The following is a 13,339-nucleotide window of genomic DNA, read 5'->3' as shown; positions in this document are numbered from 1 at the left end:
ACCTTATCTTGAGAACAAATGGCTAATACCTCTCCTCTTTAACCAAAGAATTCCGTAAAGATGGGGGAGTTTTAATGCCTCTTTTCCTTAACCAGGGAATACGTAGTGTAAATCACCCTGGAACTGCTAAGGCAGGAGGAGGGAATGGGGAGAAAGAAGGGAGAAATTTATCTCACCCAATAAACAAAGAAGTCAGCCTTTTGGAGAAGGAGAAAAAAGGAGGGAGTTTTCATCTCACTGTTTAAACAGAGAAGCCAACAGTCTTGGGGCTTGTTAGAGATAAAATCACCAGATGCTTCTCATAAATTCTGGAAAGCCATAGCAAAGTAAAAGGGAGATGTTAAGAGTTAACCTGGCCCTGGCCGGTTTGGCTCTCTGGATAGAGCGTCGGCCTGGGGACTGACGTGTTCCTGGTTCGATTCCGATCAAGGGCATGTACATTGGTTGCAGGCACATCCCCAGCAGGGGGTGTGCAGGAGGCAGCTGATTGATGCTTCTCTCTCATCGATGCTTCTAACTCTCGATCCCTCTCCCTTCCTCTCTATAAAAAATCAATAAAATATATTTTTTAAAAAAGAGTTAATCTGTACCAAGATATCCAGCAGAGGAATTTTAAAACCTGTAAACCAGTGGTTCTCAACCTTCTGGTCCTTTAAATACAGTTCCTCATGTTGTGACCCAACCATAAAATTATTTTCTTTGCTACTTCATAACTGTAATGTTGCTACTGTTATGAATCGTAATGCAAATATCTGATATGCAGGATGGTCTTAGGTGACCCCTGTGAAAAGGTCGTTTGATGCCAAAGGGGTCGTGACCCACAGGTTGAGAACCGCTGCTGTAGACAGAAAAATATAAAAAAGCCAAACTTCTGCCAGGCTCGCTTCTCAGACTAGCTGGGAAGTCCATCTGTTTCTTCATAAGCCAAGTATATAGATTTGCTTGCCTTGCTTCTTTAATAAATTTACTTCCTTTACTTCTTTAATAAATTGGCTTTACTACAACGGAATGGTCCGGGGTCATGCATTTGAATTCCTTCTTCCAAAACTGACATAAACGGAGGGGACAGCCCTCTCCCTTCAACTCATGCAGCTGTCCAACAACACCTTTGCTGGTGCCTATGACAGTTATGTGCATACTTTCCTGCTTGGCTTTGTACCATCTCCAGGTGAGCAGAAATAGGAGTGGAATAGACTGGGCAGCATGTTGAATTAATTACAATTCTAATACTAAATTTTTACCTTAGCCAGATTATGGTTTTACTAAATGTTGGCTTATAAGACACTCTGCTGTAAATTGCTCATTTTGATAAAGTACACCTTTAATTTTATTGTGATGCTAGTCTCAGTTCACATTGTCATTTGTTCTTCTTAGCAAATGATACCCATTATGTCCGTAAATTAATTAAAAGTTCATATGTAAATATTTTCCAAAAGAAACATCCTTTTAGTTACATAAAGTCTAATTCATTTATCTTTCTTTTTATGATGATGAATAAGTGGCTGATTTTTACTGCTTCTAATGCACTTAATTAGCTTTTAAAAATCTGCTAGCAATATTGGTAATGACTCTATCATGTTACTAGCAATGGATTGTTAAAAATAGATCAGAGCATTCTGATACTTTAAAGTTAGTAAAATGTTTTCTGATGAGTAAGGACTTAAACTTTTCTCTTTGATGGTATTGGAAATAGATAATTGATGAGTAAAAGTAATCTACACTAATAAAAGAGAAACATGCAAATTAACCATCACTCTGCCACTCCGCTACATGCACAAGCCACACCCACCAGCCAATCATGAGCAATTATGCAAATTAACCCAACTAAGAAGGCGGCGGCCACAGAACTGGAGCAAGCATGAGGCTTGGGTTACCCTTGGCGATGGAGGAAGCCAAGCTTCCCGCCTGCCCTGGCCGGCCCTGGGCTTCACTCAAGGCTAAAAAGATTCAATTATAGAAGATAAATAAATCCCAGATACCTGCTTCCAGCTGGCCGTGGCCTCTGCTCAAGGAGAGGCTGGGAGCTTGGGTCACCGGGGGGTGTGGCCAGCCTGAAAACAGCCCTCAGCCCTCACCCAGGCTGGCCAGGCACCCAAGCAGGACCCCCACCCTGATCCGGGACACCCTTCAGGGCAAACCAGCTGGCCCCCACCCATGCACCAGGCCTCTATCCTATATAATAAAAGGGTAATATGCAAATTGACCCTAACAGCAGAATGACTGGGAATGACTGGTCACTATGACACACACTGACCATCAGGAGGCAGACGCTCAATGCAGGAGCTGCCCCCTGGTGGTCATTGCGCTCCTACAGGGGGAGCTCTGCTCAGCCATAAGCCAGGCTGACGGCTGCAAGCACAGCGGTGGTGGTAGTGACAGCCTCTCCCGCCTCCTCAGCAGCACTAAGGATGTCTGACTGCAGCTTAGGCCTGCTCCCTGCTGGCAAGTGGGCATCCCCTAAGGGCTCCTGGGCTGCCAGAGGGATGTCTGACTGCCAGCTTAGGCCCGATCCCCCAGGGAGGGGGCCTAAGCCAGCAGGTGGACATTCCCCGAGGGATCCCAGGCTGTGAGAGGCCACAGGCTGGGCTGAGGGGACCCCCCCTCCCCGAGTGCACAAATTTTTGTGCACCGGGCCTCTAGTAGAATATACTGAAATAAATCATTAAATATACAATAGGGAAACTTTATTAGTTATTTTAATACAAATTACATTTGATTAGGACATTTAGAGCTTGCTTAAATTTTTCCCATATAACTTCCTATTTTAACTTTGGAAATTTCCTGTAGAATATTAAAACAATATATTTATTGACACTGATCAGGATTTCAGAAATATTGAAAATGGTATGAGTCTAAAGAGCAATGTCCTCATGAAACCCATGTCCGAGTAAAAGTTCAGCAGAAAACAAATATTTAAGCTGTAGAGAAAATTGTAGACCTACCCACATGAGCACAACTGAAGTTGATTTCTTGTTTAATATTGATCTTAACATTTGTATCATCATCCTAACTGCATGTTGAAATTACAGGACAATCCCAGCTAGATTCACATTAGCCAGAAAACTTTGGTTGAAAAAAAAAGTGTTACCTTTCATCTCTGTTTTCCAAGTGGGTCTGTAGCTGTTGTGAAATATCAACACCTTGTAGTTATCCGCCAGGAGTTGAAAATCTCCTTCACTTTGCTGTAGTTAGTGGGTTGTGGAGAAATAAGCAGAGTGGGTGGCCTCATTCACATCATAACATTTCCTCCCCAGCAGAGGAGGACCTTCCGCGTGTTCACTGTGATGTGCCAATAATGTCTTTCTTTTCCTAAACAGAATTTTAAAATCTTTTCTAAAATAAAATAGAACATGAATTTTTATAATGTAACATATCAGCTTATGAGAATGGTAAATCATAAGTCACAGTTCTTTTTGTTCTGGAATGGTGAATTATTACAAGTTTTTTTCACCAAGATCAAAACAAGAAGAACAGCCCTAACCGGTTTGGCTCAGTGGATAGAGCGTCGGCCTGCGGACTGAAAGATCCCAGGTTCGATTCTGGTCAAGGGCTTGTACCTTGGTTGCAGGCACATCCCCAGTAGGGGGTGTGCAGGAGGCAGCTGATTGATGTTTCTCTCTCATCAATGTTTCTAACTCTCTATTCCTCTCCCTTCCTCTCTGTAAAAAAAAAATCAATAAAATATATTTAAAAAGACAAAAAAACAAGAAGAAAAGCTATGCACTCCATCTTGTAGATTTACAGATGAACCACTACCAGGTCAGACTGTGGCACTCTCAAGAAATCTCCAGGGGTAACGAGTATTGCTTAAATGTTGTTAGCAGGGTTGGATTTGATTGTCTGCTCTTAAACTTCAAATGCATCCCTGGACATTGAAGAGAGAAAGGCTGAGCACTGCTGCTAGAGACTACTAAACCTTTAGTTCAGACTCGGGCTCCTAAACCCCGATGCCACCAGTTTCTAAGGGAAATACTGGCTTGCTTGATTCTATTTTCTGCTTGTCGTGCAGCATCACTGGGCAATGTAACTGAATAATGAGAGTCAAAACAGATTTCCATCCAAATCCAAAAGTAAGGCAGAAATAGTCATTGAAGCGTGTAGTCCATAGTGCTGTCTGGTCTTTGGAAAGGACTCTAGAGATTTAAGTTTCACCTAATAGACTAGCCCTTGAAGTCTCTGGTATTTTTCCCTCCTAACAAAAGGGAAAGGCAAATAGGTTGTGACTTTCATGAAAGAAGGTTTCTTTCTGCATGTAAATTCCAACCCAGTAAATGTGTGGGCTCTCAGCCAGGTAATCAGCCAAGGACAGTTTTTGGAGGACTTTCTATCTCTAGCATACTGAATTAAGCCATAAATCAGACCCGTTTGGGGCTAGATTTTTTTTCCCTTGCCGACAAAAAATTTACCAGTCAAATACTCTATCATGTCAGGTACCTTAAATCATTCCATGAATCTCAGGAATCTTTGGGAAATTGGAAAATTTTATGGATAACGGCTCTGTTCGTATCCTAAATAGCTACTGCAGAAGGATAGTTACAACAAAACATTTTATTTACGTAACATGACACGAAAACACATTGTTATGCTACTGAACACTAAAAGAATTACAGAAATTCACATAAAATATCTGAAGCCTTTGACCTAATAAGATGATTTATTTCTTTATTCTTAATTTTTAAAAAAGTCGTTTCGAGCTGCTTGGTTTCCTAATTTGCATGTGGCTTCAGTAGGCTGACTCCGTGGTGAAGTTGCCATTCCCCTTTTGAAGATGTATGGGCAGGACCATTTTTCTTGTCCATTGTATCTTATCTGGGTCATTTCTTCCAAAACTATTCTGCTTTTAATCAAAAAATGTGAGCGATATATGATAAAGATGCATTGCTCACATAATGGAGAAACGATAAACTCTTTAGCAGATGGTCTTGGAACATTAGCTCATGATATGGAGAAGAATTCTTACATTGCATGTTAGAAAAAGTTGGGCTCCAGATAGATTAAAGATGGATTCAAAGGTAAACCATAAAGCTACCAGAACTAACAGTGAGGGGCTGTACTTCTTAACTATAACCCAAAATAATTTTTTAAAAATTCAGTTGGGAAGTAATGTCTATGGCTATCTTAAAATGGCCAATTTCTAGTCAATGAGCAGCACCTTAAAAAAGTGAATAGGCTAGTGACAGACTGGAATAGCTTTTATCAATGTGTTAAATTAATGACATTACTATAGAAACATTCCTAGGACTTGTTGCAAATCAAGAAGTAAAAGACAGGAATCTCAATATAAGAATGTGGTCTACAAAGGGAAATGTTAAGTAGCTAATAAAAGAGTGATGCTCAAGCTTACTAGTATCTGAGAAATAAAAATTAAAAGGAGATATTATATTATTGGCAAGAATTAGTAAGGTCATTCATTCCTAATGCTAGTGGAAGTTTAAATCGATTCAACCATCTTGGAAAGTAGTCTGGAAGTACTGAGTTTGTCAAATTAATTATTTGTCCTATGGCCCAGCAATCCCACCTGTTGGGTACATACCCCAGAGAACTTCTTGTAAATGTCCACAAGGAGAATAATACTAGGATATTTATTTCATTATTGTTTGTGGTAGCAGGAATTTGATGCACAGGTGGCCATGTCTAAGGAAATTAATGAGTTAACTTTGACAAATACATAGTATGGAATACAGGGCAGCAAGTAGAAGCAACTTCTATATAGAGAGCAGCTAGAATAGATCCTTAAAATACAGTGTAAAGGGGAAAATAAGAGCTGTAGCACAATGCCACTTAGATACATGAAAGCCTATACATACATAATACATATACATATTCAAGGACATGTACTAAACACTAGATGAGTGCCCATTTAGGAGAGAGCAGTAGGATTTGTTTTAGGGATAAAGCAGAGGAAGGAATGAATAACACAAGGAAAGGACCTGGCAGATTATGCCATGAACAAAGAGCCTAATGATTAACTCAACTCTCAATTTGAGGCAAAAATAAAATAAGGTCAAAAGGAAGAACATATGTTAGTTTGAAAAGAGTTCAAGTTGTAAAAACAACATCAAAATAAATTTTCTGTCTTCCAAGAGGAGAGGACAGACATCCTTTGGCAAAAAAAATAGTAGTGTTAATGAGGTATTGTTATAGAAGGGGGAGATACAGTACAAATAAGCAGAAGAAAATATATGCTACATGGAAATGAACAGTTATATTATGCCAGTACTATGTGGGTTACTTTGTATCTGTCAACATATTTAATAGAGCAAGTCTTGGACACATATATTCTTATCCATACAAAAAATAGTATTACTTCTACATAACTATAGGAACTGAGACTCAAGTGGGTCACTTCCGTAAGGTTATATTATATAAGAGTAGAGCTGGCATTCAAACTCACATCTGTCTGACTCTAAAGCCATGTGTACACCCATGAAACCATCTGCACAATAAACAATGTACATGTCCATTACCCCAACATGTTTTCTAGTGCTGTTCTCCGTCAACTTAAGATTCATTCATGTTGTTTGTATATCAATAATTTATTCATTTCCTGAGTAGAATTCTATCATATGGATGCAACACAATTTGTTTATCCACTCATCTGTTGATGTACATTTTAGTTGAATCCAGGTTTGGGCTGTTACAAATACAGCTATCATGAGCTTTCATGTACAAGTGTTTGTGTGGACATATATTTTCATTTCTTTGGTGCAAATATCTAGGATTAGAATAGCTGGGGAACAGGATCAATGTATACCTAACATTTTTTTAAAACTACTAACTGTGGTTGTAACATTTTATGTTTCTATCCACAGCATATACCAGTTGCAGCTCCTTCACATCTTTTATAAAATTTGATATGGTCCTGTTTTTTTTATTAAAAATGTTTTTAATTTTCTTTTTAGAACATCTTTATTGTTGAAAGTATTACAGAAGTCCCCCCACCTTTAAATCCCCCTTTTCCCACCCTCTCCCTGGTTCCAGCCTCCCCGCAGACCTCCACCTCTATAGTCTGTGTCCATGGGCTCTGTATATATGCATATAAGTTATTTGGTTAATCTGGTCCTGCTCCCTTCCCCCGCATTCCCACTCCCCTTCCCTCTAAGATTTCTCAGTCTGTTTCCATGCCTCTGGTTCTATTTTATTCATCGGTTTATTTTGTTCATTAGATTCCACATATAAGTGAGATCATGTGACATTTGCCTTGGTTAACATTCAGTATTGCAGTATATTATTTTCAGGTGTACAGTATAGTGGTGAGACATTTATATAACTTATGAAGTGAGGATCCCCATGATAAGTCTAGGAACCACCTAACACCATTCACAGTTACTACAGTATTATTGACTGTATTCCCTATGCTGTATGTTATATCCAGTGACTATTTTGTAACTGCCAATGGTATGGTCAGTCTTTCAAATGTTAGACATTCTGTTGGGTGTATAATGTGTCTCATGATTTAAATTTGAATTTCCCTTATGATTGTATTTCATATGTTTATTTACTTTTTGCATTTTTGCGAAGTAACTGTTCAAATATTTCGATCACTTTTAATTGGATTGTCTTTTCATAATAGAATTATCAGAGATCTTTATATATTGTAGATACAAGTTTTTTGTCAGATATAGGTTTTACAACTATGTTCTCTTAGTCTGTGGTTTGCCTTTTCATTTTCTTAATAGTGTTTTTTGAATAGCAAAAATTTTAAATTTTACTATAGTCTAGTTTATTTATTTTTAAATTTTTTTGTGTCAACTTTAGGAAATTTTTTTTTTTAAATTAAATCTTTATTGTTCAGATTATTACATTTGTTCCTCTTTTTTCCCCCCATAACTCCCCTCCTTCCAGCTCCCACCCCACCCTCCACCCTCACTCCCCACCCACTGTGTTCATCCATAGGTGCATGATTTTTGTCCAGTCACTTCCCGCATCTCCCACACCCCTTTTTCCCCCAAGAATAGTCAGTCTATTCCCTTTCTATGTCCCTGATTCTATTATAATCACCAGTTCATTCTGTACATCAGGTTATTTATTCACTTGATTCTTAGATTCATTTGTTGATAGATGCATGTTTGTTGTTCATAATTTGTATCTTTACCTTTTTCTTCTTCTTCCTCTTCTTAAAGGATACCTTTCAGCATTTCATATAATACTGGTTTGGCGGTGATGAACTCCTTTAGCTTTTCCTTATCTGTGAAGCTCTTTATCTGACCTTCAATTCTGAATGATAGCTTTGCTGGATAAAGTAATCTTGGTTGTAGGTTCTTGGTATTCAGCACTTTGAATATTTCTTGCCATTCCCTTCTGGCCTGCAAAGTTTCTGTTGAGAAATCAGCTGACAGTCGTATGGGTATTCCCTTGTAGGTAATTAAGCCTCTTTCTCTTGCTGCTTTTAAGATTTTCTCTTTGTCTTTTGCTCTTGGCATTTTAATGATGATGTGTCTTGGTGTGGTCCTCTTTGGATTCCTTTTGTTTGGGGTTCTCTGTGCTTCTTGGACCTGTAAGTCCATTTCTTTCTCCAGGTGGGGGAAGTTTTCTGCCATTATTTCTTGAAATAGGTTTTCAATATCTTGCTGTCTCTCATCTTCTGGCACTCCAATGACTCTGATATTAGACCGCTTAAAGCTGTCCCAGAGGCTCCTTACACTATCTTCACACTTTCGGATTCTTTTTTCATTTTGCTTTTCCAATTGGGTGTTTTTTGTCGAATCTTTGGTTTGATTATTGTACTCCTCTGGTCTGCTATTGGGTATAATATTCTTTATTTCAGTCCGTGTATGCTTACTTTCTAATTTCTTTATCGTAGCATCGAGGGTCTCATTAGTTTTCGTGAGGCTCTGCACAAATTTATGGCAAGCCCTCAAAATTGCGATTCTTAGCTCCATATCCTCCATTTCTGTCATGTTTCTTTGTCTCCGCATCTTTTATGCTTTCTTGGTGCACCCCCTTGTGGTCTCTGTGCGCAGTCTTGTTCTAGCCAAGCCTTAATTGTTGTAGTTAACACTAGAGGGATTTGACCCCCAGGCCGGCTGGCTGTAGGAATCAGCTGTATGGAAAACGTCTGCCTTCTGGGGAGGCGCTAATCCAGCCTTTGCCTGAGGCGATCGGCAAATGGCTGTGCGCAGGCTTTGGGCGGGGCGGGATCAACAGGGCGGGCGGAGGGAGCAGTTATGGCCACGCTCAGTCCTGTTCCCAGAGGCTCTGCTTCTCAGAACCCCGGCAGCCACTGCAAACCTCGGAGAGAAAGCTGCCCTCAGGTTCCAACTGATGCCGGATAATCCCGCTTCTCCCGTTTGAGTCTGGGTCCCTAGAGACTCGCCCGGATCTGGAGCCCAGAGTCTGAGACTCACTCCCGACAGAAAACGACAACCGCGCCCTCAGCCACCAGCCCGCTTTGCGCGCGCACCTCGGTACCTTTGTATTTTCCACACTGCGCCGCCTCTGAGCCTTGATTTGCTGTTCTCTTTCCTTCTAGTTGTAGAGTCTCTCTTCAGCCAGCCTTCCTGTGGTTCTGGGTGATGTCCGTTCAGTCTTTTAGTTGTATTTTTGAAATGGTTGTTTGCGGCAGCGGTCTCCGGTGTTTACCTACGCCGCCATCTTGGTCTCCCCCTTCCAATACTATACTATCTTGATTAATATAATTTTATAAGGCTTGAAATAAGACAATTTTATTCTTTTACAATGTGTTCTTTTTTTGGGGGCGGGGGGGAGAAGCGATTCTGGAAGAGTTTCTGTAAAAACTATTACTTATTTCTTACATGTTTGATAAAATTCAGCAGTGAAGCTACCTGGCTCTACAATTTCCCTTGAGGGAACATTTTTAATTATGAACAATTTTTTAATAGACATGGGGCCATTCAGGCTATCTATTTATTTTTTATGTTTGGTAGTCTATGTCTTTCAGAGAATTTACACCCTTCATCGAAGCTGTGGCTTTTATTGTCATAAAGTTGTTCATAATATTCTCTTATCTTTTTAATATAGTAGAGACTACAGTGATGCCCCCTATCTCATTTCTCATATTAGTTATTTGCTTTCTCTCTTTTATCCCTTATATATATGGTTAGAGATTTATCAATTTTATTCATCATCTAAAAGAAACAGCTTTTGGGTTTCTTTCATTTCTGCTCTGATTTTTATTATTTCCTTACTTCTCCTTGGTTGGGGTTTCATTTACTTTTCTTTTTATAGTTGTTTAAGGTAATTGATGTGACCTCTTTTGGTTTTTAACATGGGTTTTAGTGCTATAGATTTTCCTCTGAAAACTTTAGCTGCTTCCTACAAATTTTGATATGTCATGTGTTCACTTTCATTCAGTCCAAATTACTTTCTGACTTAATGCCAGACATTTTACGTCTACATATATTATAAATCCCACAATACCTTATTATATTTTTTACTTTAAAGTGTCAGTTATCTTTTGTTGTTGTTGTTAATCCTCTTCCAAGGATATTTTTTTCATTTACTTTTAGAGAGAGTGGGAGGAAGGGAGGAGGAGAAGGAGGAGGAGGGAGAGGAGGAGGAGGAGGAGGAGGAGGAGGAGGAGGAGGAGGAGGAGGGAGAGGAGGAGGAGGAGGAGGAGGAGGAGAAGGAGGAGGAGGGAGAGGAGGAGGAGGAGGAGGAGGAGGGAGAGGAGGAGGAGGAGAAGGAGGAGGAGGAGGAGTTGGAGGAGGAGGAGGAGGAGAGAAACATCAATGTGAGACACATTGACTGGTTGCCTCCCGCATGCACCCTGACCAGCCAGGGGTCAAACCTGCAACCCAGGTATGTGCTCTTGACCAGAAATCAACCCTTCGGTAGATGGGCTGATGCTCTAACCACTGGGAAAAACCAGCCAAGGCATCAGTTATCTTTTTAAAAATTAAAAAGGAGTTATAGTTACCCATCTATTTACCAGTTTCAGTGCTCTTCATATTTTGTGTAGATTTCCATTTTCATTGGGACTCTCTTCTGAATTGCCTTGTTTTAAAACAGGAGTCTCTTGTTCTTTATTTTTAAAAATCTTTATTGTTGAAAGTATTACATATGTCCCCGTTTTTCCCCAGAAGTCTGTTGTTCTTATCTTTGTTTCCATGAACTGTATCTTTTTCCCCCCTTTGGTTCTTTTTAAATTTTTCTTCTATCACTAATGAGCACTTTTTAAATTATTATTATGTGTGTTGATGTACTTGTTTAAATGTTGTTGTTGTTGTTGTTTTTATACTTGAGGTTCTTTAGCTTCTTGCATTGTGGACTTATAGCTTTCATTAGATTTGGAAAGATTTTGACCATTATTTTCAAATGTTTTTTTCTGTCTCTCCTCTTCCCTCCACCCCCTTTTTTAGGAACTCCAGTTATACATATATTAAGCCAATTTGTTCTGCAGCTCACTGATTCTCTGTTCATTATTTTCTTTCTTTTACTAGTCTGTCCTTCATTTCGGATAGTTCCTATTCCTATATATTTAAGTTCACTAATATTTTTTGTAGTGTCTAATGTGCTGTTAATCCCATCCAGTATGTTTTCCATTTAAAACATTATAGAAGTTTGATTTGGGTCTTGTTATATCTTACATGTCTAAATTTAGCACATATGATCATGCCTCTGCCTTTTGGAACATATGGAATATATTTATAACCCCTTTAATGTCATTTTCTTCTAATTCTTTCATTGATATAATTCCAGAATCTATTTCTATTGATAGATTTTTCTCTTCAATATGAATTGTCTTTCCCCGCTCCTTTGAATTCCAGATATTGTGAATTTTACTTTAGTGGGAATTGAATATTTCAGTGTTTCAATCCATATGTTAATATTTGTTCTGAGAAGAAATTAAGATACTTGTAAACAGTTTGTTCCTTTCAGAGGCTTACTTTTACTCTCTCAGTTGGAACCAGAGCAGCATTTATTCTAGGGTAATTTGTTTTTCCACACAGAGGGAATATATTTATAATACCCTACTCGATATCCCATGTTGCTTAGTTGTCTCTTTTGTCTGGTGGAAACATGACTTATTCCTTGTTTTTTCTTTTTTTTTAAGTATCAGGAGTTGTTCCTTCTGCTCCTTTGGGTGATTGTTTCTTCAGATTCCAGCAGCGTCCTCACTCACATATGCTCGTCAGTATTCAGCTAAAGACCAGAAGAATTCTCTGTGGACATTTTTCTCTGTGAAATTCTCTCCACTGTGGGTCTACCTTGGCCTCCACAGACTCCTAGATCTATAATCTTATACTCACAGAGACCACTGACTCCCCGCCCGCCCCCCCCCCCCCCCACCCCCGCAATTTCTCTTCTTGTGCTAAGATCTGGAGATCCTCCAGGCAGTGAGTTTGGACAATTGTTGGGCTCACCTCATTTATTTCCCTTTTGTCAGGTATCACTGTCCTGAGTTGTCCAATGTTCACTGTCTGAAAACCATTGTTGCTTATATTTTACCTAAATGTTGTTGTTTCAGACAGGAGGTTAAATCCAATCCTGTTACCCTCTCCCAGAAGGAGAAATTACCATATAAAAATTTCATTTTCATAGTGTTTTCCATCTGTTTTTTTTGTTGTTGGGGTTGCTGAAAATATCTTCCAGGATTTCCCCTTACCCATTTGAAATTTGTTCTCATTTTTTAAAACCCAGTGTTGTATGATAGATTTTATTATAAGAATATAATAAAAATCTTCTATTGGGTGCTTACTATATACTTGGCACCTATATAAGAACTTGGCTTACATTATCTTATCATATTTAAACCTAGGTATATGAGGTAGATTTTATTGTCACCATTTTATATATAAGAAAACTGAGGCTAAAAGAGGCTAAGAAACTTGCCCAAGATTATATAAAATACAAGTGTCAGAGCCAAGTTTCAAATTCAGGTTGAATGCCCAAAACCTGTGCGCTTAATCAGTATTTTATCTTGTCTTTAGTTTTATTGTTGTTGATGTTGTTGACTACTCAAAAATTTTCATTGCATTGGATTTTATTTTTTAAATTGCCTTATTCTTGATAAGTTCTAAATTTTAGTTTTTCTAAATTAAGAAATTATGATTAAACTAACACCATAAATCTTTATATATTCTATTATATTCATTTTAAAGTTTAATGAATTTTTAAGTATCCAATATGTTGCACTTTTGAATTCCTTTTAAAATGTGAATCTAATGTAATAAATTAATTTCTTTTCTCAGCCTGATTTTATTTTCTTTATTTTAAAGTATATGTTTGTGTGTGTGTGTGTGTCTATGTTACCCAATAAAATGCTAATGTATTTGAACTCTATTCCTTGTATTTTGAGGATCTCAAAGAGATTTAAAATCCTTACCTTTCTATCCTCTCTTCCTTTTTTCCCTGATCATAAGTCATGACTGTCCAA

The 13,339-nt window shown here is 38.5% G+C and overlaps 1 protein-coding gene across 1 annotated transcript in view; it reads left to right on the top strand.

The window, feature by feature from the left end:
• Window positions 1-12,087, top strand: part of ST8SIA6 (ST8 alpha-N-acetyl-neuraminide alpha-2,8-sialyltransferase 6) — a 174,217-nt gene extending 162,130 nt beyond the window's left edge. Inside the window, exon 9 of the mRNA XM_070408060.1 lies at window positions 12,017-12,087. The gene's annotated coding sequence lies outside the window, so the exon portion shown is untranslated. The remainder of the gene's footprint in view (window positions 1-12,016) is intronic.
• The last annotated feature ends 1,252 nt before the right edge of the window (window positions 12,088-13,339 follow it).

Source organism: Myotis yumanensis, unplaced genomic scaffold (assembly GCF_028538775.1).
Source record: "Myotis yumanensis isolate MYYU_CA2020_CCGP unplaced genomic scaffold, mMyoYum1.0.hap1 SCAF_1, whole genome shotgun sequence".
In the NCBI taxonomy this organism is placed as follows: domain Eukaryota; kingdom Metazoa; phylum Chordata; class Mammalia; order Chiroptera; family Vespertilionidae; genus Myotis; species Myotis yumanensis.
Note: the sequence above shows the minus strand (reverse complement) of the source record. Positions and strands in the feature narration are given on the sequence as shown.